General features: G+C 44.0%; 1 protein-coding gene and 1 long non-coding RNA gene across 9 annotated transcripts in view; one reads left to right on the top strand and one right to left on the bottom strand.

Moving 5' to 3' along the window:
- The window catches only part of LOC115192877 (tight junction protein ZO-1-like), a 168,074-nt gene that overhangs the window by 92,433 nt on the left and 48,859 nt on the right, over nucleotides 1-26,782 (bottom strand). For 2 of the 8 annotated variants that reach the window (XM_029751803.1, XM_029751806.1), the window contains exon 1: nucleotides 17,340-17,497. The exons of 5 other annotated variants lie outside the window; for them this stretch is intronic. The gene's annotated coding sequence lies outside the window, so the exon portion shown is untranslated. Of the gene's footprint in view, nucleotides 1-17,339; nucleotides 17,498-26,782 lie in introns of those variants that run through there. One more of the 8 variants, XM_029751805.1, reaches the window with a different exon arrangement.
- LOC115192879 (uncharacterized) overlaps nucleotides 16,281-26,782 on the top strand; it is a 55,071-nt gene continuing 44,569 nt past the window's right edge. The window contains exon 1 of the long non-coding RNA XR_003878005.1: nucleotides 16,281-16,888. This is a non-coding gene — a long non-coding RNA (uncharacterized LOC115192879). The remainder of the gene's footprint in view (nucleotides 16,889-26,782) is intronic.

Here is a 26,782-nt window from a genome sequence, read left to right on the forward strand (position 1 = left end):
TGCTGCCTTCCTCTCCACACTGTCCTGCTGCCTTTCTCTCCACACTGTCCTGCTGCCTTCCCCTCCACACCGTCCTGCTGCCTTCCCCTCCACACTGTCCTGCTGCCTTCCTCTCCACACCGTCCTGCTGCCTTCCCCTCCACACTGTCCTGCTGCCTTCCTCTCCACACCGTCCTGCTGCCTTCCCCTCCACACCGTCCTGCTGCCTTCCCCTCCACACTGTCCTGCTGCCTTCCTCTCCACACCGTCCTGCTGCCTTCCCCTCCACACCGTCCTGCTGCCTTCCCCTCCACACTGTCCTGCTGCCTTCCTCTCCACACCGTCCTGCTGCCTTCCCCTCCATGCTGCCTTCCCCTCCACACTGTCCTGCTGCCTTCCCCTCCATGCTGCCTTCCCCTCCATGCTGCCTTCCTCTCCATGCTGCCTTCCCCTCCACACTGTCCTGCTGCCTTCCTCTCCATGCTGTCCTGCTGCCTTCCTCTCCATGCTGCCTTCCTCTCCACACTGTCCTGCTGCCTTTCTCTCCACACCGTCCTGCTGCCTTTCTCTCCACACGGTCCTGCTGCCTTTCTCTCCACACCTTTTTGCTGCTGTGCTCACTGCAAGTCAATGGGACTAAATAAATAAAATATTCTAAAATGGATTCAAAAATATATAAGGCTGTAACTTAACAAAATGTGGAAAAAGTGAAGGGGTCTGAATACATTGTGTTTATCTACTATCCCCCCATAGTATAAAAGATGACCCTTCTGTGTGAGAAATAATTATTCAAAACATGTTATTTAACTAGGCAAGTTAAGAACAAATTCTTATTTACAATGACGGCCTATTGGGGAACAGTGGGTTAACTGCCTTGTTCAGGGGCAGAACAATATTTTTACCATGTCAGCTCGGGGATTCGATCTAGCAACCTTTCTGGAACTGGCCCAACGCTCTAGCCACTAGGCTACCTGCCACTAGGCTACCTGCCACCAGGCTACCTGCCACCAGGCTACCTGCCACCAGGCTACCTGCCACCAGGCTACCTGCCACTAGGCTACCTGCCACTAGGCTACTCTGGGACAGTTGTGGGATGCTATAGATGGGTGATTCTGCAACCTCGGGCACTTTGGCTTTCAGAAATTAAAATGTAATGAAACACCATTTTACCAGTATTATAATTGTCTTTGATTTGTCTAGAAATAATACCTGATAATGGCTGCGATTGTACCATTCAGGAATTGATATATTTTTGTCGTTTTTCTTAGACAGCCATAGACAAAATGTTATTTCCATCACATCATTAAACATCCATTTTAGTTGAAAATGAAATATCCAACAATTATTTTATAACACATTTCTTATACATTTGTACATTAACTTGCATTGAATATTATTTTAAGTGCTTTTTAAGGTTTTCCTAAAACGAATAATTCAGCACAACGCCTCAATGTATAAACTTGCCTTTGTGAAGAGCTGAAAATATTTATCATAAAAAAGATATTTACACCCAACCTTTTTGTGAGATTATAACAACCATGACTTCCCTATCTAAAACAAATCAATCAATGTAAATTATACATAATATACTAATTTACCTAAGAATATGGGTGTGTTGGAAATGACATATGTAAAAATAATAATAATAATAATAATAATAATAATAATGAAAACAATATTTTATTGCAAACATTTTGAACAACAACCATTGTAGAACATTTCATTAATTTAAGAAAAAGCAAGATTCCAAAAGTGGACTGAGCTCAAGGAAGTAGCCAGTGTTTTTGAGAGATGAGCCCAGATTGCAGAGGGGTCATCCACATAGAAGAGCTCAGTGAGCAAAGTGAAACGGTATAATTTGTGGTATGTCCAACACAGGTGTGGAGGGTCACCTGCATGTGAGAATCACCAAAGTGAACTGCCTGGATTTCAACGGTGTATTTACACAGCTAGTTCTCTCAGTGGCACAACTTTGGTTTTAGAAGTGGGGGGGGGAAATAATTATTATAATTTGTTTTATCTAGTCGGATAAACACTCCAAAACAGCCTACCCGACCGCTCGGAGGTGTCTGCATGGTCCTAAAGCACACCGTTGCCTCATTTTGTATCACATTCAAATTATAAAACTGGGAGGGGACAAAAATGCAATTTCAGAATGTGAGGGGGACATGTCCCCCCCACGTCCCCAGTGAAAGTTGCGCCCCTGAGTTCTCTGCAAAGTCAATATGCACGATGATCTCCTTTTTCCGCAGATTGTCTTTTAATTCTCTCAGTTTGGAGTATTGGTGTCGAATGTTGTACATGCGTTTCCCCAACCTCTCTTTCAATCCTTTGGAGAAGTCCTCCAGTAGAATCTACAGTGTGCCACATACCTTTTCTTATACTGTCAAATGTACAGTGAACTTCTCCAAGTTTCCATCTTTGTTTTTCCTTCTCTCTCTCTCTCTCTCGCTCTCTTCAGCTTTGTTTTTCCACTCAAACCATCATGTCTGCTCACCAGAATCAAAGTCAAATGTTTTAAACTCTTTGGTTTGGCAAAACGAGAACTCTGTTTAAATGCACTCTTTCTTCAGGTTCTCACAACACAAAGACTCAATAAGGTTTGGTTGTTGCTGCAGCGGATCACTTTGTGATACTAGTTTATCCACCATGTACTGGAGGTTGGCGTGGGTTTTGCAGAGACATGTGTCCATATCCTGGACCGTTGGCTTGACAACCCAAAAATACGTATTTTAAAGAATTCATAGTAGGACATTTTAATCTCTGAATATTCCCTCTTAAACTTCTAATAAAGGTTCTGAATTGTGTCATTCAAGAAGCGCTTCTGCTTTATTTTCTCGTTCCTCGTTAGTGTGTCCTTTTCCCCTGTTGTTGCTCTACTGTTGTCATCACGTTCATAGAATCTAGTGATTTTCTCTTCTGTGGCTGTGCTGATTATGTTACACTCACTGCTTTTTCCTGGAGTATTGAAGACTTGATGGCCTGTTTTCATTTGCCCTCATTGCTTTTGCTTGAAAATCCAAATTCTCTGTTTGCAGCTTTGACCAGGCCATACTTTCTCAGGATGTTGCCTCTGAGCATTTTTGAAGCCACTTGTTTGTCCTTGGAACAGCACAATTTTTGATACTTTTGCTTTAATGATGGCATTTTGAAACAATAAAATCCTTCTCAAGTTCTTCGGAGTTCCCTTCATTTTCTCTTTTGTCTTTGGCGAATCTTGTCTATCCATTTTCTTCATCAGTTGATCATACCTTTTTTTGTATTTCTCAGTTTTCCGTTAAGCTTTATCAAGTTTGATATTTGTCATGCAAAGATCTCTATGTTTTTGAGCGACCGCTTCCAACCTTTTTCCTTCCAGCAAGTATTCGACTTCTCATTCCTGTTGTAGATGAGGAAGGGGTATCAGGGTGTGCATTAGGGGCAGGTAAGTTAGGGGCAGGTATGATAGCCTCATGTTCTGGCTGCAAGTCATCTGGTGACGGTGGTGTGTTGCCTGATAGGTAGGTCTCCATCTGGTGACGGAGGTGGTGTGTTGCCTGATAGGTGACGGAGGTGGTGTGTTGCCTGATAGGTAGGTCTCCATCTGGTGACGGAGGTGGTGTGTTGCCTGATAGGTAGGTCTCCATCTGGTGACGGAGGTGGTGTGTTGCCTGATAGGTAGGTCTCCATCTGGTGACGGAGGTGGTGTGTTGCCTGATAGGTAGGTCTCCATCTGGTGACGGAGGTGGTGTGTTGCCTGATAGGTAGGTCTCCATCTGGTGACGGAGGTGGTGTGTTGCCTGATAGGTAGGTCTCCATCTGGTGACGGAGGTGGTGTGTTGCCTGATAGGTAGGTCTCCATCTGGTGACTGAGGTGGTGTGTTGCCTGATAGGTAGGTCTCCATCTGGTGACGGAGGTGGAGTGTTGCCTGATAGGTAGGTCTCCATCTGGTGACGGAGGTGGTGTGTTGCCTGATAGGTAGGTCTCCATCTGGTGACGGAGGTGGTGTGTTGCCTGATAGGTAGGTCTCCATCTGGTGACGGAGGTGGTGTGTTGCCTGATAGGTAGGTCTCCATCTGGTGACGGAGGTGTTGTGTTGCCTGATAGGTGACGGAGGTGGTGTGTTGTCTGATGGGTGACGGTGGTGGTGTGTTGCCTGATAGGTAGGTCTCCATCTGGTGACGGAGGTGGAGTGTTGCCTGATAGGTAGGTCTCCATCTGGTGACGGAGGTGGTGTGTTGCCTGATAGGTAGGTCTCCATCTGGTGACGGAGGTGGTGTGTTGCCTGATAGGTAGATCTCCATCTGGTGACGGAGGTGGTGTGTTGCCTGATTGGGAGGTCTCCATCTGGTGACTGAGGTGGTGTGTTGCCTGATAGGGAGGTCTCCATCTGGTGACTGAGGTGGTGTGTTGCCTGATAGGTAGATCTCCATCTGGTGACTGAGGTGGTGTGTTGCCTGATAGGTAGATCTCCATCTGGTGACGGAGGTGGTGTGTTGCCTGATAGGTAGGTCTCCATCTGGTGACGGAGGTGGTGTGTTGCCTGATAGGTGACGGAGGTGGTGTGCTGCCTGATAGGTAGATCTCTATCTGGTGACGGAGGTGGTGTGTTGCCTGATAGGTAGATCTCCATCTGGTGACGGAGGTGGTGTGTTGCCTGATTGGGAGGTCTCCATCTGGTGACTGAGGTGGTGTGTTGCCTGATAGGGAGGTCTCCATCTGGTGACTGAGGTGGTGTGTTGCCTGATAGGTAGATCTCCATCTGGTGACTGAGGTGGTGTGTTGCCTGATAGGTAGATCTCCATCTGGTGACGGAGGTGGTGTGTTGCCTGATAGGTAGGTTTCCATCTGGTGACGGAGGTGGTGTGTTGCCTGATAGGTGACGGAGGTGGTGTGTTGCCTGATAGGTAGGTCTCCATCTGGTGACGGAGGTGGTGTGTTGCCTGATAGGTAGGTCTCCATCTGGTGACGGAGGTGATGTGTTGCCTGATCGGTAGGTCTCCATCTGGTGACGGAGGTGGTGTGTTGCCTGATCGGTAGGTCTCCATCTGGTGACTGAGGTGGTGTGTTGCCTGATAGGGGACGGAGGTGATGTGTTGCCTGATAGGTAGGTCTCCATCTGGTGACGGAGGTGGTGTGTTGCCTGATAGGTGACGGAGGTGGTGTGTTGCCTGATAGGTTGGTCTCCATCTGGTGACTGAGAAGGTGTGTTGCCTGATGGGTGACGGAGGTGGTGTGTTACCTGATAGGTAGGTCTCCATCTGGTGACGGAGGTGGTGTGTTGCCTGATCGGTAGGTCTCCATCTGGTGACGGAGGTGGTGTGTTGCCTGATAGGGAGGTCTCTATCTGGTGACGGAGCTGGTGTGTTGCCTGATAGGTAGATCTCCATCTGGTGACGGAGGTGGTGTGTTGCCTGATAGGTAGATCTCCATCTCGTGACGGAGGTGGTGTGTTGCCTGATAGGTGACGGAGGTGTTGTGTTGCCTGATAGGTAGGTCTCCATCTGGTGACGGAGGTGGTGTGTTACCTGATCGGTAGGTCTCCATCTGGTGACGGAGGTGGTGTGTTGCCTGATAGGTAGATCTCCATCTCGTGACGGAGGTGGTGTGTTGCCTGATAGGTAGGTCTCCATCTGGTGACGGAGGTGGTGTGTTGCCTGATAGGTAGGTCTCCATCTGGTGACGGAGGTGGTGTGTTGCCTGATAGGTAGGTCTCCATCTGGTGACGGAGGTGGTGTGTTGCCTGATAGGTAGGTCTCCATCTGGTGACGGAGGTGATGTGTTGCCTGATCGGTAGGTCTCCATCTGGTGACGGAGGTGGTGTGTTGCCTGATCGGTAGGTCTCCATCTGGTGACTGAGGTGGTGTGTTGCCTGATAGGGGACGGAGGTGATGTGTTGCCTGATAGGTAGGTCTCCATCTGGTGACGGAGGTGGTGTGTTGCCTGATAGGTGACGGAGGTGGTGTGTTGCCTGATAGGTTGGTCTCCATCTGGTGACTGAGAAGGTGTGTTGCCTGATCGGTAGGTCTCCATCTGGTGACGGAGGTGGTGTGTTGCCTGATAGGTAGATCTCCATCTCGTGACGGAGGTGGTGTGTTGCCTGATAGGTGACGGAGGTGTTGTGTTGCCTGATAGGTAGGTCTCCATCTGGTGACGGAGGTGGTGTGTTACCTGATCGGTAGGTCTCCATCTGGTGACGGAGGTGGTGTGTTGCCTGATAGGTAGATCTCCATCTGGTGACGGAGGTGGTGTGTTGCCTGATAGGTAGGTCTCCATCTGGTGACGGAGGTGGTGTGTTGCCTGATAGGTAGGTCTCCATCTGGTGACGGAGGTGGTGTGTTGCCTGATGGGTAGGTCTCCATCTGGTGACGGAGGTGGAGTGTTGCCTGATAGGTGACGGAGGTGGTGTGTTGCCTGATGGGTAGGTCTCCATTGTAACTGTTCTCTTTAAAGTCTGTCTTCTATTCCGTTGGTTACATTTCCATTGCCTTCTCTTGTTTCTTTGTTCTCGCTTTGTAAGCTCAGAGATTTCACTTCTCCCTTCTCCCTTCTCTTCCAGTATCTCTCCGTCTTTTTGTAGATGTTCCTGGTATCATATAGGACAATTTTATATTTTGTTTCTATGTCTGTGACCCCCGTGCTGTTTTATGTGGCATCTTCTAAAAACAAAGAAAAATACTACTTCAGTTTTCTAACTGTGCACACCTTTGAGCATTTTCTATATTCAAGTCATTTAAAACATGATTAAATAAGCCTACTTTTTTTTAAAGTAAAAAGTAATAACAATGGATTTTTGTCATTTCCACCCCATTCTGTCATTTCCATCACAGTTAACTGTGATGGAAATTACGCTTCTGCTGTTTTTGGAGAAAAATGACAGACTGCTTAGCATGCTTTGACCAGTATTACAGCTAGCATATGGTTTACACTAAATACATCAAATATATATTTTAAAAATCTAAATTCTACCACAAATTAAAGAAATTGTAGCCTGTTTGGAAATGACTGACAATAAAAAAATATTCTCTACACAAGCAATATTTACCTAGATTTTTCTTCAACTTCTGGACATCACATCAGGAACAACTGTCCCTCTGCAGCCATGTGCTTTCAGTGTCACAATACGTTTCCATGGTAACTAAATTAACATTCTCTTGAAAAAACTGAATTAAATGAGGAATTTGCCTTCAGTGGTGGAAATGACACCACTACCAACGGACAGGTATATTTTGTGTAAATAACAATATAAAAAGGGCATACTCACAATAAATATTGATATAGATTTTATTTAATTGACTCTTTCTCTAGAAGATAACATGAATAATTACACATTTATGTAATGCTTTCTCATAGAAAAACATAGCAGAAGCTCAAAAGTCTGGGTCAGGGACAAAGGGCAAAACAGTGAAATTGAGGTATAAAATGCATCTGAAAAGTAGCTAAAATACTTGATAGAGAGGTGTTGAAAAAAATATGTTGTGATTGTATTGTGAACTTAATACATAAAGAAAAAAAAATAAAACATTTTAAATCCCCAAAATGAACCCTAAGGACATAGAAGTTCCCGTAGTTGCATAATTACCCAGATCCCAAATGAATACAACTACTCGCATCAAAAACAGTTTTTAAAAGCAATGAGGCTGATGCAACAGGTCAGAACGTTTAGCTTAAAATATTGATAAACTATTAGGCTATTTCATCACATTATAAGTGCAGCAATGTGCACACGGCAGTAAGCGCAAATGTTCCAAAATGCAATCAACTTGCGGGAAAACACTGTTCTCAAAAGTGATCGCAAATGTGATTATGCATGTAATGCTTTATTACAAAAAGGTTCAATTAAAAAAAATGGTATAATAATTGTATCAATTTTAGAATAAGGCTGTAATGTAAGAAAACGTGGGAAAAGTCAAGTGGTCTGAATACTCATCTGATTGGCTGACAAAAAGTACACGTGGACAGTTCTCCTAACATCTTCAATATGCGCCTCAGAATTCGATAAGGACGCCTGCAGTTACATCCCGGATGTGTCCATCGGGGACACATCGAGGACGTCACGTGACGATCATAGACTAATAAGAATTTAGATATGAGAGAGCCATGTGAGTGAGTGGCGTTTGGCAGCCGGGAGAAGTGAATTGTAACCATTATATTCAGCCCAAGGGCACAACGGTCACACAAGGGGGATGTCAAATTGTGAACGCGAGCCTGATGAAGTGTTTGAAGCCTGCACCAGAAACAAAGCAGAGCTCATGCCTTTCATGTGACTTTATTCAAAATCATCAGTCACACCATGCAGCCTTAGAATGTATTAAACAATCTATACGCATCGCAGTAAATGCTGTATGGCCACTGCAGACTTTTGGATTGACCATGCAGAGCCTTTAATTCTCCGTGATTAGTTCACCGAGACGGGCGTGAAGAAGTGTACCATAAAATAAAACACACAAACCCCTCGCCCTCACCCGACCAGCAAACCCCTCGCCCTCACCCGACCAGCAAACCCCTCGCCCTCACCCGACCAGCAAACCCCTCGCCCTCACCCGACCAGCAAACCCCTCGCCCACACACGTCCAGCAAACCCCTCGCCCACACCCGACCAGCAAACCCCTCGCCCTCACACGACCAGCAAACCCCTCGCCCTCACACGTCCAGCAAACCCCTCGCCCTCACACGACCAGCAAACCCCTCGCCCTCACACGACCAGCAAACCCCTCGCCCTCACATGACCAGCAAACCCCTCGCCCACACCCGACCAGCAAACCCCTCGCCCTCACCCGACCAGCAAACCCCTCGCCCTCACCCGACGCCATACAGTTGAAACCGGGATTCATCTGTGAAGAGCACACTTCTCCAGGGTGCCAGTGGCCATCAATGGTGAGCATTTGCCCACTGAAGTCGGTTACGACGCCAAACTGCAGTCAGGTCAAGACCCTGGTGAGGATTATGAGTATGCAGATGAGCTTCTCTGAGACAGTTTCTGACAGTTTGTGCAGAAATTCTTCGGTTGTGCAAACCCACAGTTTCATCAGCTGTCCGGGTGGCTGGTCTCTGTGCTGGCTTGGTTACATGTTGAGAGGCCAGTTGGACATACTGCCAAATTCTCTAAAACAACATTGGAGGAGGCTTATGGTACATTCAATTCTCTGGAAACAGCTCTGGTGGACATTTCTACAGTCAGCAGCCCAATTGCAGGCACTCTCAAAACTTGAGACATCTGTGGCATTGTGCTGTGTGACAAAACTGCACATTTTAGAGTGGCCTTTTATTGTCCTCAGCACAAGGTGCACCTGTGTAATGATCATGCTGTTTAATCAGCTTCTTGATATGCCACACCTGACAGGTGGATGGATTATCTTGACAAAGGAGAAATTCTCACTTACAGGGATGTAAACTAATGTGTGCAGAAACATTGGAGAGAAATAAGCTTTTTTTTTTTATATGAGTATGGACCATTTCTGGGATATTTTATTTCAGCTCGTGAAACCAACACATGACATGTTGTGTTAATATTTTTTTTTTGTTCAGTGTATTTCCAGTATCCAGCCAGTGAGGAGGACTGGACGTAGAGGGTCAGTACAGTGATGCTAACCAGAGCCGGGGAGTCTGCCTGTTCTGAGACACACCAGCTGATCACCAGCAGCTGCTGACCTCAATCAACCCAGTTAATATATCAGTAGACCACACAGAGAGCAGGAATGTGTTGTGTGTCTGTCTTCTCTCCCTTTCACTGATTTGAAGTGAAGACCAAAAGGATCGCAATGAGAAACGATAGGCCCTATGTGGCGATTAAAAAAGGCAGGTATATAACCTGCAGTCTCCACCCTTACAAAGGGAGATTCATTCAAATGGTGAAATTGAATCGATCATAGGATGGTAGATGCAGGCTATTCACCAAGAGACGGTAGGCCCCTGTCTTGGCTATTGATAGTGCTTTCTTCCACGCCTCGGAGTCGTCACAAAAGTCAGGGCGATAGATTTATGATGAGTCTTGATTTATTGAAGGGTGAGCTGCTAGCAAGTCTAGGGTTGCCAGCAGCCAGGCAGATCTATAATAATTATACTGTAGATGGGAGATCCAGTAGACCTATAGTGCCTGGTAATCCCCGCGCTATGACTCACTGTGTACTGTAAGGCAGTGCTTATTCACATCCTTGAATGAGTCAGTCTTCTATAATACAGCAACATAGCCTACAGTTAGAGAAATCAACCTGCTTGACTTTGGGTTGCCTTCCACATCCAGTGGACTGATAACCTTTCCTATGAGTCCTATGTACATATTACCTCAAATTACCTCCACTAACCGGTGCTCCCCGCACACTGACTCTGTACCGGTACCCCCCTGTATATAGCCTCCACAATGACTCTGTACCGGTACCCCCCTGTATATAGCCTCCACATTGACTCTGTACTGGTACCCCCTGTATATAGCCTCCACAATGACTCTGTACCGGTACCCCCTGTATATAGCCTCCACATTGACTCTGTACCAGTACCCCCTGTATATAGCCTCCACACTGACTCTGTACCGGTACCCCCTGTATATAGCCTCCACATTGACTCTGTACCAGTACCCCCTGTATATAGCCTCCACATTGACTCTGTACCAGTACCCCCTGTATATAGTCTCCACATTGACTCTGTACCGGTACCCCCTGTATATAGTCTCCACATTGACTCTGTACTGGTACCCCCTGTATATAGCCTCCACATTGACTCTGTACCGGTACCCCCCTGTATATAGTCTCCACATTGACTCTGTACCGGTACCCCCTGTATATAGCCTCCACATTGACTCTGTACCGGTTACCCCCTGTATATAGCCTCCACATTGACTCTGTACCGGTACCCCCTGTATATAGCCTCCACATTGACTCTGTACCGGTACCCCCTGTATATAGCCTCCACATTGACTCTGTACCGGTACCCCCTGTATATAGCCTCCACATTGACTCTGTACTGGTACCCCCTGTATATAGCCTCCACATTGACTCTGTACCAGTACCCCCTGTATATAGCCTCCACATTGACTCTGTACCGGTACCCCCTGTATATAGCCTCCACATTGACTCTGTACCGGTACCCCCTGTATATAGCCTCCACATTGACTCTGTACCAGTACCCCCTGTATATAGCCTCCACATTGACTCTGTACCGGTACCCCCTGTATATAGCCTCCACATTGACTCTGTACCGGTACCCCCTGTATATAGCCTCCACATTGACTCTGTACCGGTACCCCCTGTATATAGTCTCCACATTGACTCTGTACCGGTACCCCCTGTATATAGCCTCCACATTGACTCTGTACCGGTACCCCCTGTATATAGCCTCACTACTGTTATTTTACTGCTGCCGTTTAATTATTTGTTACTTTTATTTTCAATTTTTTTACATAACACTTATTTTTCTTAAAACTGCGTTATTGGTTAAGGGCTCGTAAGTAATCATTTCACTGTAAGGTCTACACCTGTTGTATCTGGCGCATGTGACAAATAAAATGTGATTGGATTTGATGGTGGTAAATACCTAGGTACACAAGGCAGAGCCTGTCAGCCCGTCAGTTTGTAAAAACATGAGATAGAATATTGGCAGTGCTCCAGCAGTAGGCGACATCAGGCAGGAAATACTACACCAGGTACCAGGAAGTGAAGAGCAAAGGCTCATTAACCCCATTAAGGATAGGTTAGTCGATTTACTAGCTACTGTTTACTTGGACTGATTCAACCCGGGCTGGGGAAGCTGACTACAGCGTGTCATAATATCAACAGCCAATAAAGGCTAAAAGCTTGCCTGATCTGATATAGTCTAGCTTAGTGGTTTTACTAGCTAATGTTGACCTGGACTGACACTGGTTGCCAGGGGAAGCACAGCTACAGTAAAGTGTGAGAGCCTGATGTAGTCTAGCTTAGTGGTTTTACTAGCTAATGTTGACCTGGACTGACACTGGTTGCCAGGGGAAGCACAGCTACAGTAAAATGTGCGAGCCTGATGTAGTCTAGCTAGAACTTAGTAACTCCTTTAAAGGTTAAACTTGTGGTTTTACCTAAACTACTGTACTGAACTGACTGGGAAAGCTGTCTACAGTGACTGCCACTGGCTGGGCTTATGCATGCTAGTATAGTTAGCAAGGTTACAGTGTAAGGTGAGATCAACAACCAATAATTACTAGCTACTGCATCTTGCCTATGCCGTTCAGCCATCGCTCATCCACATATTTATATGTACATATTCTTATTAATTCCTTTACACTTGTGTGTGTGTGTGTGTATATAAGGTAGTTGTTGTGAAGTTGTTAGATTAATTGTTAGATATTACTGCACGGTCGGAACTAGAAGCACAAGCATTTCGATACACTCACATTAACATCTGCTAACCATGTGTATGTGACCAATAAAATTTGATTTGATTTACTGTTTACCTGGGCTGAACCGACCCCTGGGCTGAACCGACCCCTGGGCTGAACCGACCCCTGGGCTGAACCGACCTGGGCTGAACCGACCTGGGCTAGCTACAGTCATTGTGTGATCAACATCCAAATGTTTAGCTAGACTCAACTAGGCTGGCCTGGGTGAGAGGTCAATGTGAGGTCAAATCAACCCCCAACATAGGGTAACAGTATGACAGTAGCCTAGCACTAACCTGTGAGAGCTTTCCTTTAGCCATGAGATAACACAAGGTACCATGGGTGGGTGTTACATTTGTAATGAGTTAAGCTTTTATTTTTATAAATAATTGAGAAATGTCACTTCATTGGAGCCTGGGTGCACCGTACCGTGAAGATGAAACACTTCACTCCTCTATACCTTTGTGCTGAATAGTAACAGAATCAGCTAAAGGAGTGGAAAGGAAAGGAAAGAGACAGAGACAGAGACAGAGAGCGAGCGAGACAGAGAGCGAGACAGAGAGAGCGAGCGAGACAGAGAGAGCGAGCGAGCGAGACAGAGAGAGCGAGCGAGCGAGACAGAGAGAGCGAGCGAGCGAGCCAGAGAGCGAGACAGAGAGAGCGAGCGAGCGAGACAGAGAGCGAGCGAGACAGAGAGAGCGAGCGAGAGACAGAGCGAGCGAGAGACAGAGCGAGCGAGACAGAGAGCGAGACAGAGAGAGCGAGCGAGACAGAGAGAGCGAGCGAGCGAGACAGAGAGAGCGAGCGAGCGAGACAGAGAGAGCGAGCGAGACAGAGAGCGAGCGAGACAGAGAGAGCGAGAGACAGAGCGAGCGAGAGACAGAGCGAGCGAGAGACAGAGCGAGCGAGAGACAGAGCGAGTGAGAGACAAGTCTGACCACACTGTGTTGGAATGCAGTGTCTTTTCCTTTTCAGAACTCTTCAAATCAAACTCAGATCGAGGTGAAGCAGCTAGACGTCTCCTCAATTCAACATCGTCCTGAATGGAGAAGCAAACATCCTTTCTACCTTCACTGTGTGTGAGAGAGGGTAAACTTGTGTGTGAGATGGCGAACGTGTGTGAGAGGGTGAACGTGTGTGTGTGAGATGGCGAACATGTGTGAGAGGGTGAACGTGTGTGTTCTTCTCCAGCAGGTAGAGACTCAGTCAGCACAAAATAAAGAGACAGGAAACCTTGAAATAAACCATTAAGACTCCTCCAATTTCAATCTACCGGTCTGCTAAATCAAGAAATATCCAACTCGTTGATCCAACTAGTTGTAAATAAGTGTACACCAGGGAACCAACTGAGCGTCACAAAATTATCTAAAATAGACATTGCACACAACCAATCAAGGCTATAATGCCTAGCAACGCATATTAGAGCTTGCATAGATTTAGCCTACTAACTGTGAACCGTTAAGCTAACATTATAAAGCTTTTGAAACCATCATGATCCAATCTCTCGTGACTGAGGTCAACAGAAAAATGCAGACAAAAATGCAGACAATAAACTATAGACAATGGATGGATCTGCTTGTTTGATCTGTTCAAATCAAAATGTATTGGTCACATACACATACTTAAAATCAAACTTTATTGATTTGTCACACATGCGCTGAATACAACAAGTGCTTTATTCGGGTGCATTTAGCAGATGTTATTGCGGGTGTAGTGAAATGCTTGTGTTCCTAGCTCCGACAGTGCAGTAGTATGTAACAATTCAATCTGTCGATCCACAAACAGTGCATTTTAAAAGGCCCATGTAACAAATCAAGTCACCAGACATGAGCCTAGATCAACAGATGAACTTACTGTAGGGAATAATAAATAGCATTTCCTCTCCTAAGGATCCATCATGCACCATACAACTCTGATTCAGAGGTTAAATGCGGAAGACACATTTCAGTAGAAGGCATTCAGTTGTACAACTGACTAGGTATCCCCCTTTCCCTTGCCCTATTAGACATTTCCTGCCATTTGTTTACTCTCCCTTGTATAGGCTATGAAACACACACACACACACACACACACACACACACACACACACACACACACACACACACACACACATACACGACCAAAAGGTATGTGGACACCTGCTCGTCTAACATCTCATTCCAAAATCGTGAGCATTAATATGGAGTTGGTCCCCCCCCCCCTTTGCTGCTATAACAGCCTCTATTCTTCTGTGAAGGCTTTCCACTAGATGTTGGAACATTGCTGCGGGGACTGCCATTCAGCCACAAGGGCATTAGTGAGGTCAGGCACTGATGTTGGATGATTAGGCCTGGCTCACAGTCGGCTTTCCAATTCATCCCAATGGTGTTCGATGTGGTTGAGGTCAGGGCTCTGAGCAGGCCAGTCAAGTTCTTCCACACCAATTTCAACAAACCATTTCTGTATGGACCTCACTTTGTGCATGGGGGCATTGTCATGCTGGAACAGGAAAGGGCCTTCCCCAAACTGTTGCCACAAAGTTGGAAGCACAGAATCATCTAGAATGTAATCGTATGCTGTAACATTAAGATTTCCCTTCACAGGAACTAAGGGGCCTAACCCGAACCATGAAAAACTGCCCCAGACCATTATTCCTCCTCCACCAAACTTTACAGTTGGCACTATGCATTCGGGCAGGTAGCGTTCTCCTGGCATCCGCCAAACCCAAATTCGTCCGTTGGACTGCCAGATGGTGAAGCGTGATTCATCACTCCAGAGAACAATGTCAGCGAGCTTTACAACACTCCAGCCGACGCTTGGCTTGCGCATGGTGATCTTAGGCTTGTGTGCGGCTGCTTGGCCATGGAAACACATTTCATTAAGCTCCCGATAAACAGTTCTTGTGCTGACGTTGCTTGCAGAGGCAGTTTAGAACTCAGTAGTGTGTTGCAACCGAGGAAAGACAATTTTTACACGCTGCGTGCTTCAGCACTCAGCGGTCACATTCTGTGAGCATGTGTGGCCTACCACTTTGTGGCTGAGCCATTGTTGCTCTTAGACGTTTTCACTTCACAATAACAGCACTTACAGTTGACTTGGGCAGCCCTAGCAGGGCAGAAATTTGACAGACTGATTTGTTGGAAAGGTAGCATCCTATGACGGTGCCACGTTGAAAGTCACTGAGTCCTTCAGTACGGTTCATTCTACTGCAAATGTTTGTCTATACTTAAGGACAAACATACTTAGTCATATTGAGATGACAATGAAATGAATAAAAGCAGCCTATTTTGGAGACATTGCTAATCCAATGCTCCCCAATGCTCCCCAGTCTCTATTCCTGCTGTGAAGGTCAACCGTTGTTTACTTATTTATGAGATTGAAAAATTAAACATGACAACTCCATTACCGTGGTCGAAGGGCTTAGACAACAATACCAACAAAATCATTCTGCAACTGTAAGTACCAACACTTTTGCTGAGGGGGCTAACAAAAGTCACCAAGGTTATGCACTAAAATGTTATTGATGGTACAGCACAGAATGGAATAAAATGATTTTTACTTTTGAAATGTGTATAATGTCGGCTATTCTTTTGGTTTTCAGTGCTTTATCACCAGTTCAATCTCAAATAATCTAAGCAAAAGCATAGGATGACAAGTTCATGGTTGCTTTCCATATTGGTGGTTCATTCTGCTTGTGTGACAAAGAGCAATAAATACAGGTGCCATTACCATGTTACCTATACACATGCCACACCTCCAAAAGGTAATTTCTGTGTGGTGGCACATAATAGCTTACAAATAATGATGACCTTTAACTAAAATGTGTATTGTATGTGAATTCATCCTGTGTGATCATTTATAAGGCAAGGCTGGCAAAAAGGAAACGACTCTGAGTCACAGGCAATGATGTATGACCCTGAAGTTGATATCAGGAAAAGGGGTGGAGATTAGCACAGTACTAAGCAGTAAGAAAACCCTTCAAGTTCACACCAAACCAAAGTCAAAAAGGTCACAGTCACAAGCCCAGCCTCGCCACTTGTCCTCAGGGTAACCAAGCAGAATAGCGGTCTGTCCTCAATTTAACCTAACTAGCTATCTGATAACGTTACCGTGGCTCCAAGACAAAAGGACAGGTAGCTTATCTGGTCGGTGGTGGCTACCGACGACATGGACATCTAACTTACATTCAACAGGTCGGTGATGGAGGTAGCTAGACTTAACTTGCCATATAGAAAAGATCCCTGAACAAACATCACCAGCTCATAGTGATTTAAACAGCTGGCTGTGTGTAATTTAAGCCAGTTTGTTAACGTTAGCTAACCTGTTCTTACCGACGAGGCTATATTTTACTAGTTTATTCGTTTTATGTAGCTACAATGTCACTTACCAACTCAGTATCTGTATACAAACGTAGCACGCTAAAACACGACATAGGTAAAGTTGTTTTCATTCGTTGCTGCCTGAAATATGCAGCCAGACGGATAGCTACTCTATATTAGCTAGCAACCGCAATTCCTTAGCGTTACCGTCAACCCGAAACCAGCTGACATGAACAACAACACCGACAGTATCAAGCCGAGTGAGACAGGTGTTTGACTCCGGGGGTAAGACCTGCCACACACACACTGCTGGAACTGAGTAAAGAACCATAATTCAAGCATTATGAGAGGTGTCTTTGCCACACACAGTTAACAGCTAACGGGAGCTACCTTCGGTAATAATAAGGAACCGGGGTCGCCGACATTTTGTTACAGCCGGTGAAGCAAACTGTCCTGGCTATAAAAACGGCAACACTTCGTCTCCTAGCGTCACTTTTCAACACGCCACGCCAAGTGTTTTGATCTCCTCGACCGTTGGTTAATGAATCAACGTGAAAATGTCGTTATGTTTAGCCTAGACAGGTAACGTTAGCTATTTTTAGTAAGCTAGCTAGCGAGATAAACGAGTGGTGGTAGTAGTGTATACTCTCGCTAATCGCAGTCCACAGCGGGACTAAACACACTGGCTTTTCTCTCTCTAGCTAAAACATATCACATGAAATCCATATGTATTCACCTTATTCGGTGTACTGGTCCTTACAATGTATTGGGTGAAATCCTTTTAGGGAAAATAATGAATAAATCGTTTGGCGTGGCTCCAAAGCAGCCGCACTGCAATGGCAGGCACTGGTTGCCTTCCCCTCTCTACCAGTCCGGGTTTCTTCACAACGGCGGCACCGTGACAGGTCCTGCTTGGGTGGAGTAGCTACGTAAAAAGCATCATTCCACTGTAAAGGTTACCGGGTCGAGAACCAATGCCTCAGCATAATTATCGAGCATTGAGGTCAAATTTAATATGATTTCCAGTTCAATCATTAGACTATATTTCAAAGCTGAACATTAAAACCCTGCAATATGACATAATGTCATGATGACTTTATAAGGCAAAAGTGCGTGTGTGTGTATAGCTAACATTGCCCTTGATCATGACACTCAGTGCCATTACATTACACATAAGAGTAATTGGACCAAGGCGTCTTCTGTATGGGGGAGTTTTGTTAAGAGCTCTGATGCTTCGTCTGAACATCAACACACATTGTTTGCGGTATGGTTTTGGAAGCATAAGGCCCTTATATTTCATATCAGCGATTAAATTATTTTCAAGAAACAAAAGGTTAAATTGATACACACCTTTTTTTTTATAGGGCTATAGTTTTCTCCATTTATACATTCTTGAAATAGAGATTAAGATCTTTATTGGTCAATTGCACACAAAGTACAACCGAAATTTGACTTCAGCTTTTAACCTGACCCCTCTGAAAGAATATGGTGCTTTCAAGACAACTGGGAACTCTGGAAAAACTAGGTCGAATCATGACGTCAGTGATATTCAGGTTGGAAAGTCAGTTATATGCCGCGTTCAAGACAACTGGGGAACTCGGCATAGCTCGAAATAGCTCAGACTGGGGAAAAATCGTTTTGGCAGGTCATCCAACTAAGGAATTCCAAGTTGAGATCTCTGGCCTCTTTCTAGACCTCTGACTTGAAGATCGTTGGTGTCATGATTCTACCTCGTTTTTTCCAGAGTTCCCAGTTGTCTTGAAAGCACCACTAGAAGGATGCCAGAGTTTCCGACTTGGAATTCAATACAAACAATTTTCCCAGTCGGTTCCCAGTTGTCTTGAAGTCGGAGATTTCCAAGTTCCCAGTTGTTATAAAAGCAGCAACACATACAGGTAACTGCTAAAGAAGTATCTTAATCGGGCGTTGAGCCACCACGAGCCGCCAGAACAGCTTCAATGCGCATTGGTATAGATTCTACAAGTGTCTGGATTGTCTGGAACTCTATTGGAGGGATGCGACAGCATTCTTCCACAAGAAATTCCATAATTTTGTGTTTTGTTGATAGTGATAGAAAACGCTCAGGCACCACTCTCAGGCACCACTCTAGAATCTCCCATCAGTGTTCAATTGGGTTGAGATCTCATGACTGAGACACACCCTTTAAACCTCCCTATCCTCCTTTGAGATCCCTCTTTCAAAGTCACTGAGATCTCTTCTTGCCATGGTAGCCAAAATAATGGGCAACTGGGCATTTTTTATACATGATCCTAAGCACGATGTGATGTTAATTGCTTAATTAAATCATGAAGCACACCTATGTGGAAGTGCCTGTTTTCAATATACTTTGTATCCCTCATTTACTCAAGTGTTTCCGTTATTTTGGTAGTTACCTTTTGGAGAGGTGGGGGGGGGGGGGGGGGGGCGTTGCCACACTGGGCGCCAGGGGAGCTGTAGTTGTGGAGGGTTAAGTGCCTTGATCAAAGCAAATGGCATCTAGGATTTGATACCAGCAACCCTCTGATTGCCAGTTCACTTACCACCGGATTTTTCCCATTGGACCTGGGATTCGAACTGGCAATGCTCCGGTCGCTGGCTCCCCTCTCTAACCGCTAGACTTCCCATGGTGCATCTCGAGATTTATTTAATCTTGTAATATTTTCAATAAATACATGTATAAATCACGGCGTACATAGAGCTGTGGCGGTCACTAAATTTTGTCAATAACTGTCAGTCTCACGGTAATTGAACGGTAATTAACATAAACACATTTAGCAGCTCATAGCTTCCATGCACAGCCTACAAGCCACTGATGCAGACCTTTTGAAACATCTACATTTTCAAAAGTATAATAAATCCATGTAATATAGCTGACACCATCACCATAAATCCATTATTTATTTTACACAGGTCTAAAGAAACATGATATGAAGAAAATGTAGTCTATTTCAGAAGAACAGAATAGCATACTCTGAGTTGTCCTTATGTTAGGTCCTGATCTGGCTATGCCATATGGCTGTGGGCTACACTAGTTCATTTAGCAGACAAGATTTGCTTAGAATTACGTGGCATTATTTTATAGTATGAAGAATACAATTTAACAAAGCTGAATAAAATAGAAAGGATATTTTCTCCAAATGATTTGAGGGAGTGCGCACATGCAGCTATTCTGTGTTGAGCGGTTAACAAAGAAACAGGTCCTTATATTTGCTTAATTTAGAGTTATTAATGTAACTTTAGTTGTTTTACAAACATTGGGCTATATGTTTTGATTTTTAGTACATTCTAAGGCTGCATGATGCGATGATGATTTGAAAAAAGTTGTATGAAAGGCATGAGCTCTGCTTTGTTTTTTTGCGCAGGCTGTACACACTTCATCAGTCACTCATTCACAATTTGACAACCACTTGATAATGCCTAGAATTACACGATGGCATCCCCTTTGTGTGGCCGTAATGCACCAGAAAAAAATCCATGCCTTTTGCGGCCAGTGGCCGTTGTGCACTTCTCCCTGAGTACTGCGGGCTCCGTCATGTGACCGGGTCTTTCTCACAGGCTACAAGTGAAGACAGACACATCTGGCACGCAACTGTGCACGTCCTTATCCAATTCCGAGGTGCATATTGAAGATAATGGAAAAACAGTCCACATTTACTTTTCGTCAGCCAACAATATGAGTAGACCTAACGAACAGGAAAAGCACTAGCCTATGTCAATCTACTATCCCCAATAGTACAAAGGTCGACCTATTCCATTCTGGGCAATAAATGAATATTCCAAACATAGTCTGGGACAGTTGTGGGATGTGATAGATTCCAAATTAATACAACTACTTTTTTTACGCAATGTGGTTGACGCAACAGATCAAAACGTTTAGCTTAAAATGTTGATAGCCTAATAGTTTATTTCTTCACATTATAAGTGCAGCAATGCGTACATGATAGTAGACTAACGGCACGAATGTTCCATTAGTGGAAAACACCATTATCAAAAGTGACCGGAAATGCAATTATGCATTTTATGCTTTTATTATAAAAGCATTTTTACGGTGTAAAATTATCTTCCCCAAACTTGACACTCACGCACTGCTTATGTATGCAGTGTGTGATTTGAATTTGATTTGAGTTAGGCTCTATGCCCCTTTTATAAAGCGGATTAATGTGCCTAATTTTAAGAAGTTATTTGGCCACTATAGTGATACAAACCTTATTAAAACATATAGGCCTATAACATAGGCTACATGAGGTGTGCCTATGATTTGAAAAAGTCGCCAAAAAAAGGCATTGTTTCTTATGCTGGGCATCATTCACAAGTGATAATAAATCATTTACAAGTGATAGGCTAATATTGTCACCCATTTAATCTTGTCTTTACATATACTAAATAATGTATGTGTGAAATTTGTTTTGATTTAGAATGGACCATTATCATTTACCTGTTTCAAAACAGGGTCAGGGAAGAAATACATGTCATCTATGCACTTAGAGAATGGAGGATGCTTTTCCCCGTGGTTTATTTTCATGTCAACCAGGTAGGATATACTCCTGTTGTAAATATAAGCAATGTGCTTAATATTAGGAAAGTTGAGAAATAAATATAGTAGGCCTAGCCTATAGAAAGCTCATCCAGCTATTTTTAGTAGAGGCCATCACTCTGTTTTCTTGCACAATTGCACAGCCTATTGAAATGTTGCGCAACAGGAGCTCATGGGTTCTCATGAAGTGTTTGATCAGATTTTCGATTATATTTGCATTGATGTCAGAGTGATTAGAGGGACAATGGAGTGCTGAGTCCCAGGCAGCTAGCAAGTTTGGTAGGCTACTAACGACAATCAGCAGCATCAGAGCTTGGAGAAGCCTAATTACCGTGACTAAACGGTCACGTGGAATTTGACTGCCTTCATGACTTGTGACCGCTGGTGTGGCGGTTATATGGTCACCACAACAGCCCTTGGCGTACAGTAATTGCATCATTCTATAAGCCAAACAAATATTTTGATTATGATTTATTGATTGCAGGCCAGAAAGGCTAGTCTTTGCTTGGCACGTGCCTTGTTGATTTAAACAAGTTTCTCTACACTTGTCAATGTGCTTCTCTTTAAATGCTGTTCCACCAATCCCTGCGATTGCATGGATTTGCCATCAGTCAAGCCCACGGCAATAAAATAGGCAGGCCGATAGATGTTTATTACAGTACAGAACACTGCAAGGGAATGCTATATTTTACTGTAGTAGGGGGAGGTGGGGTCTGCTCTGCAGACAAGAAAGTGTTTAGTCTGCAATGGAACAGGCTGCCTGCTCTTTCTCACTCAGTTTGATCAGAGAAGATGTGCAGGGAGAATAATGGCAAATAGACTACGGCTGTAAATGAACAGATTGTAAACCTGCATCATCAGTGTTCGTGCAAAATTGTAACACAAACAGCTACAGTATGCAGGTGCATGCACACACAAACACACCTTAGGGAGAATACATTTAAACGCTGTATGCAACAAAAATCGACTAAAACCTTTTTCATTTTGACATCCCGACAAATCAAGAATGAACCCTAGGCTATAGCGTAGCAATAGTAGCTCAAATTTGCAATGAGCATTTGAATACAGCGACAGAGTGATCACCTCTATCTGCTCCGTCTGGAAACGACCATATCTGTAATAAGCCTAGATACGCCATCATCAGTCTACTTACTGTATGTTGGATCATGCGTGCAGATTGTAACCCCAACACCTACAGTGGGCTGTGTTGCAGGTGAACAACATCAGATTGTAACACCTACAGTGGGCTGTGTTGCAGGTGTACAACATCAGATTGTAACCCCAACACCTACAGTGGGCTGTGTTGCAGGTGAACAACATCAGATTGTAACCCCAACACCTACAGTGGGCTGTGTTGCAGGTGTACAACATCAGATTGTAACCCCAACACCTACAGTGGGCTGTGTTGCAGGTGTACAACATCAGATTGTAACACCTACAGTGGGCTGTGTTGCAGGTGAACAACATCAGATTGTAACACCTACAGTGGGCTGTGTTGCAGGTGAACAACATCAGATTGTAACCCCAACACCTACAGTGGGCTGTGTTGCAGGTGTACAACATCAGATTGTAACCCCAACACCTACAGTGGGCTGTGTTGCAGGTGTACAACATCAGATTGTAACCCCAACACCTACAATGGGCTGTGTTGCAGGTGTACAACATCAGATTGTAACACCTATAGTAGGCTGTGTTGCAGGTGTACAACATCAGATTGTAACACCTACAGTAGGCTGTGTTGCAGGTGAACAACATCAGATTGTAACCCCAACACCTACAGTAGGCTGTGTTGCAGGTGTACAACATCAGATTGTAACCCCTACAGTGGGCTGTATTGCAGGTGTACAACATCAGATTGTAACACCTACAGTAGGCTGTGTTGCAGGTGTACAACATCAGATTGTAACCCCTACAGTGGGCTGTATTGCAGGTGTACAACATCAGATTGTAACACCTACAGTAGGCTGTGTTGCAGGTGAACAACATCAGATTTCACCAAGAGAAAAGATGAAATGCTGTAGATGTTATAACAGAAATAATTTTCAATTTCATTTTGACGACCCACCAAACCATTAGCAAAAAATAGCTTAATTTCCATATCAATCAATCAATCAATCGAATGTATTTATAAAGCCCTTTTTACATCAGCAGATGTCACAAAATGCTATACGGAAACCCAGCCTAAAACCCCAAACAGTAAGCAATGCAGATGTAGAAGCACGGAGTACAGAGATACAGAGTGATCGTCTCTGTTAAGCTTGTATTCCTAACACTGGATCTGCAGAAATGTTAACATCAATTATTGTCTAGGTCGGCCTCTGTGCAGAGAAAATAATGTGGCGCTGCATATCCCCAGATACCCAGTAGCCTAATCCAGGTTTTACTGCGTGCACTATATTCACACATTAGCGCCTGCACTTTTGTCAAGTCAAGTATTCCACTAGGAATAGAAGTGCATTAAAGTGTCATGTCATGGAGGCTGCTATAAATATCTTCTCGATAGTCAAATATTTACTAGTGGGAAAAGTACGCAGCATAAAAGAAGGTGCTGAATGTTTGTGGTGTTCTGAATGATATATTTCTGATTTTATTCATGACAGTAAATATAGGTTTGACCCAGTCCTCCGTGCGCTCTTCCTGTTGTCGTCTACGTCCCAAATGGCAGCCTGATCAAAAGGAATGCACTATGTAGGGAATTAGTGTGCCATTTGGAGATGTAGCCTTTTGTCTCTACATGATTTAGTGCAGAGGTTTGGGCCCTCTGTAATTAAGACCTTTCACTTGGCACTTGCAGGCTAATCTTCATTCGCTTATCTCACAGCAATAGGCTAGGGTGCAGTGTCTGTGTCTCTGTCTGTGTGATGGTTAAGGTGCATGTGGCACAATATTATGTTTTGGAAGAACTGAGACATTTTAAACAAATAACAACCTATCGCTTCACACTTCATGTGTTTATGTTAACTAGGGAAATCCTATTATTTCAACATGTTGTGATAGGTCTTGAGACATGCTGCCTTGTACAATACAACGCATATTTGATGATGCACAACAACATGAAGCAATAGTTTTATACACACTGCCTCAGTGCTGGACAGCATACAGTTGAAGTCGGAAGTTTACATACACTTAGGTTGGAGTCATTAAAACTCCTTTTTCAACCACTCCACACATTTCTTGTTAACAAACTATAGTTTTGGCAAGTCGGTTAGGACATCTACTTTGTGTATGACACAAGTAATTTTTTCAACAATTGTTTAAAGAAAGATTATTTCACTAATAACTCACTGTATCACAATTCCAGTGGGTCAGAAGTTTAAATACACTAAATTGACTGTGCCTTTAAACAGCTTGGAAAATTCCAGAATATGATGTCATGGCTTTAGAAGCCTCTGATAGGCTAATTGACATAATTTGAGTCAATTGGGGGTGTATCTGTAGATGTATTTCAAGGCCTACTTTCGAACTCAGTGCTTCTTTGCTTGACATCATGGGAAAATCAAAAGAAATCAGCCAAGACCTCAGAAAAACAATTGTAGATCTCCACAAGTCTGGTTCATCCTTGGGAGCAATTTCCAAACACCTGAAGGTACCACGTACATCTGTACACACAATAGTACGCAAGTATAAACACCATGGGACCACGCAGCCGTCATACCGCTCAGGAAGGAGACGCGTTCTGTCTCCTAGAGATGAACGTACTTTGGTGCGAAAAGTGCAAATCAACCCCAGAACAACAGCAAAGGACCTTGTGAAGATGCTGGAGGAAACAGGTACAAAAGTATCTATATCCACAGTAAAACAAGTCCAATATCGACATAACCTGAAAGGCTGATCAGCAAGGAAGAAGCCACTGCTCCAAAACCGCCATTAAAAAAGCCAGACTACGGTTTGCAACTACACATGGGGACAAAGATCATACTTTTTGGAGAAATGTCCACTAGTCTGATGAAACAAAAATAGAACTGTTTGGACATAATGACCATTGTTATGTTTGGAGGAAAAAGGGGGATGCTTGCAAGCTGAAGAACACCATCCCAACCGTGAAGCACGGGAGTGGCAGCATCATGTTGTGGGGGTGCTTTGCTGCAGGAGGGTCTGGTGCACTTCACAAAATAGATGGCATCATTAGCAAGGAAAATTATGTGGATATATTGAAGCAACATCTCAAGACATCAGTCAGGAAGTTAAAGCTTGGTCGCAAATGGGTCTTCCAAATGGACAATGACCCCAAGCATACTTCCAAAGTTGTGGCAAAATGGCTTAAGGACAACAAAGTCAAGGTATTGGAGTGACCATCACAAAGCCCTGACCTCAAACTTATAGACAATGTGTGGGCAGAACTGAAAAAGCGTGTGCGAGCAAGGAGGCCTACAAACCTGACTCAGTAACAGCAGCTCTGTCAGGAGGATTGGGCCAAAATTCACCTAATGTATTGTGGGAAGGTTGTGGAAGGCTACCTGAAACGTTTGACCCAAGTTAAACAATTTAAAGGCAATGCTACCAAATACTAATTCAGTGTATAAACTTCTGACCTACTGGGAATGTTATGAAAGAAATAAAAGCTGAAATAAATCATTCTCTCTACTATATTATTCTGACATTTCACATTCTTAAAATAAAGTGGTGATCCTAACTGACCTAAGACAGGGAATTTTTACTAGGATTAAATGTCAGGAATTGTGAAAAACTGACTTTAAATGTATTTGGCTAAGGTGTATGTAAACTTCTGACTTCAACTGTATATAGTTGTACAAAATAAAAATAAATTACACTTAATAATATGAGACTGTGAAACTCACGTTGATTGGTAGCTTTCAACAGAGTGAGTTTGGGCCGCTACTGTGTGTGTCACTACATCTTTGAGAGTGGATAAGACGTGTGTGTGTGTGTGTGTGTGTGTGTGTGTGTGTGTGTGGCAACTCAAACAAATCTCTATGTATGAGCCATCTATTACCTACTAGTAGCACATACAGCCACTCCTCTGCAGTCAGCCGAAAAACACATGTATCCAAAAATGTCCGTTTTTGACGAGCTTTCTTGTGACAAGCAGAAAAAATGCAGGGCAGTTTTATTTTTGATTTTTTTTACCAAGGATGAAATAAATTCATTGTGTGTGTGTGTGTGTGTGTGTGTGTGTGTGTGTGTGTGTGTGTGTGTTACATTTCGTCAATGCATTTGGGAAAAGATGGACAAAATAGAGAAGGTTTATTTGAAAGAGAGTCTATCATTCAATAAGCCAAAGCAGAAAGTTTATTTGAGTCTATTTTTCAATAAGGCAAAGCAGAAGGTTTATTTGAAAGAGAGCCTATTGTTCAATAAGCCAAAGCAGAAGGTTTTTTTGAAAGAGTCTATTGTTCAATAAGCCAAAGCAGAAGTGCTATAACCTTTTCTAAGAGGCCAATTCACCCTGCATCCCAAATGGCCTCCTATTCCCAATATAGTGCACTACTTTTGACCAGAGCCCTGTGCACTATATAGGGAATAGGGGGCCATTTGGGAGACAACCGAAGTGACCTTTATAGCCTCCTTGCTCTGCAGATATGAGAAGTCCAGAGGAGAGGAGGGGAAACTTAAACCCAGGCACTCTGCTCCTCTTCAGTCATGATGCTCAATATGTTTCCCACGAGGAATACAGATGTAATCAA

Source organism: Salmo trutta, chromosome 4 (assembly GCF_901001165.1).
Source record: "Salmo trutta chromosome 4, fSalTru1.1, whole genome shotgun sequence".
NCBI lineage: Eukaryota > Metazoa > Chordata > Actinopteri > Salmoniformes > Salmonidae > Salmo > Salmo trutta.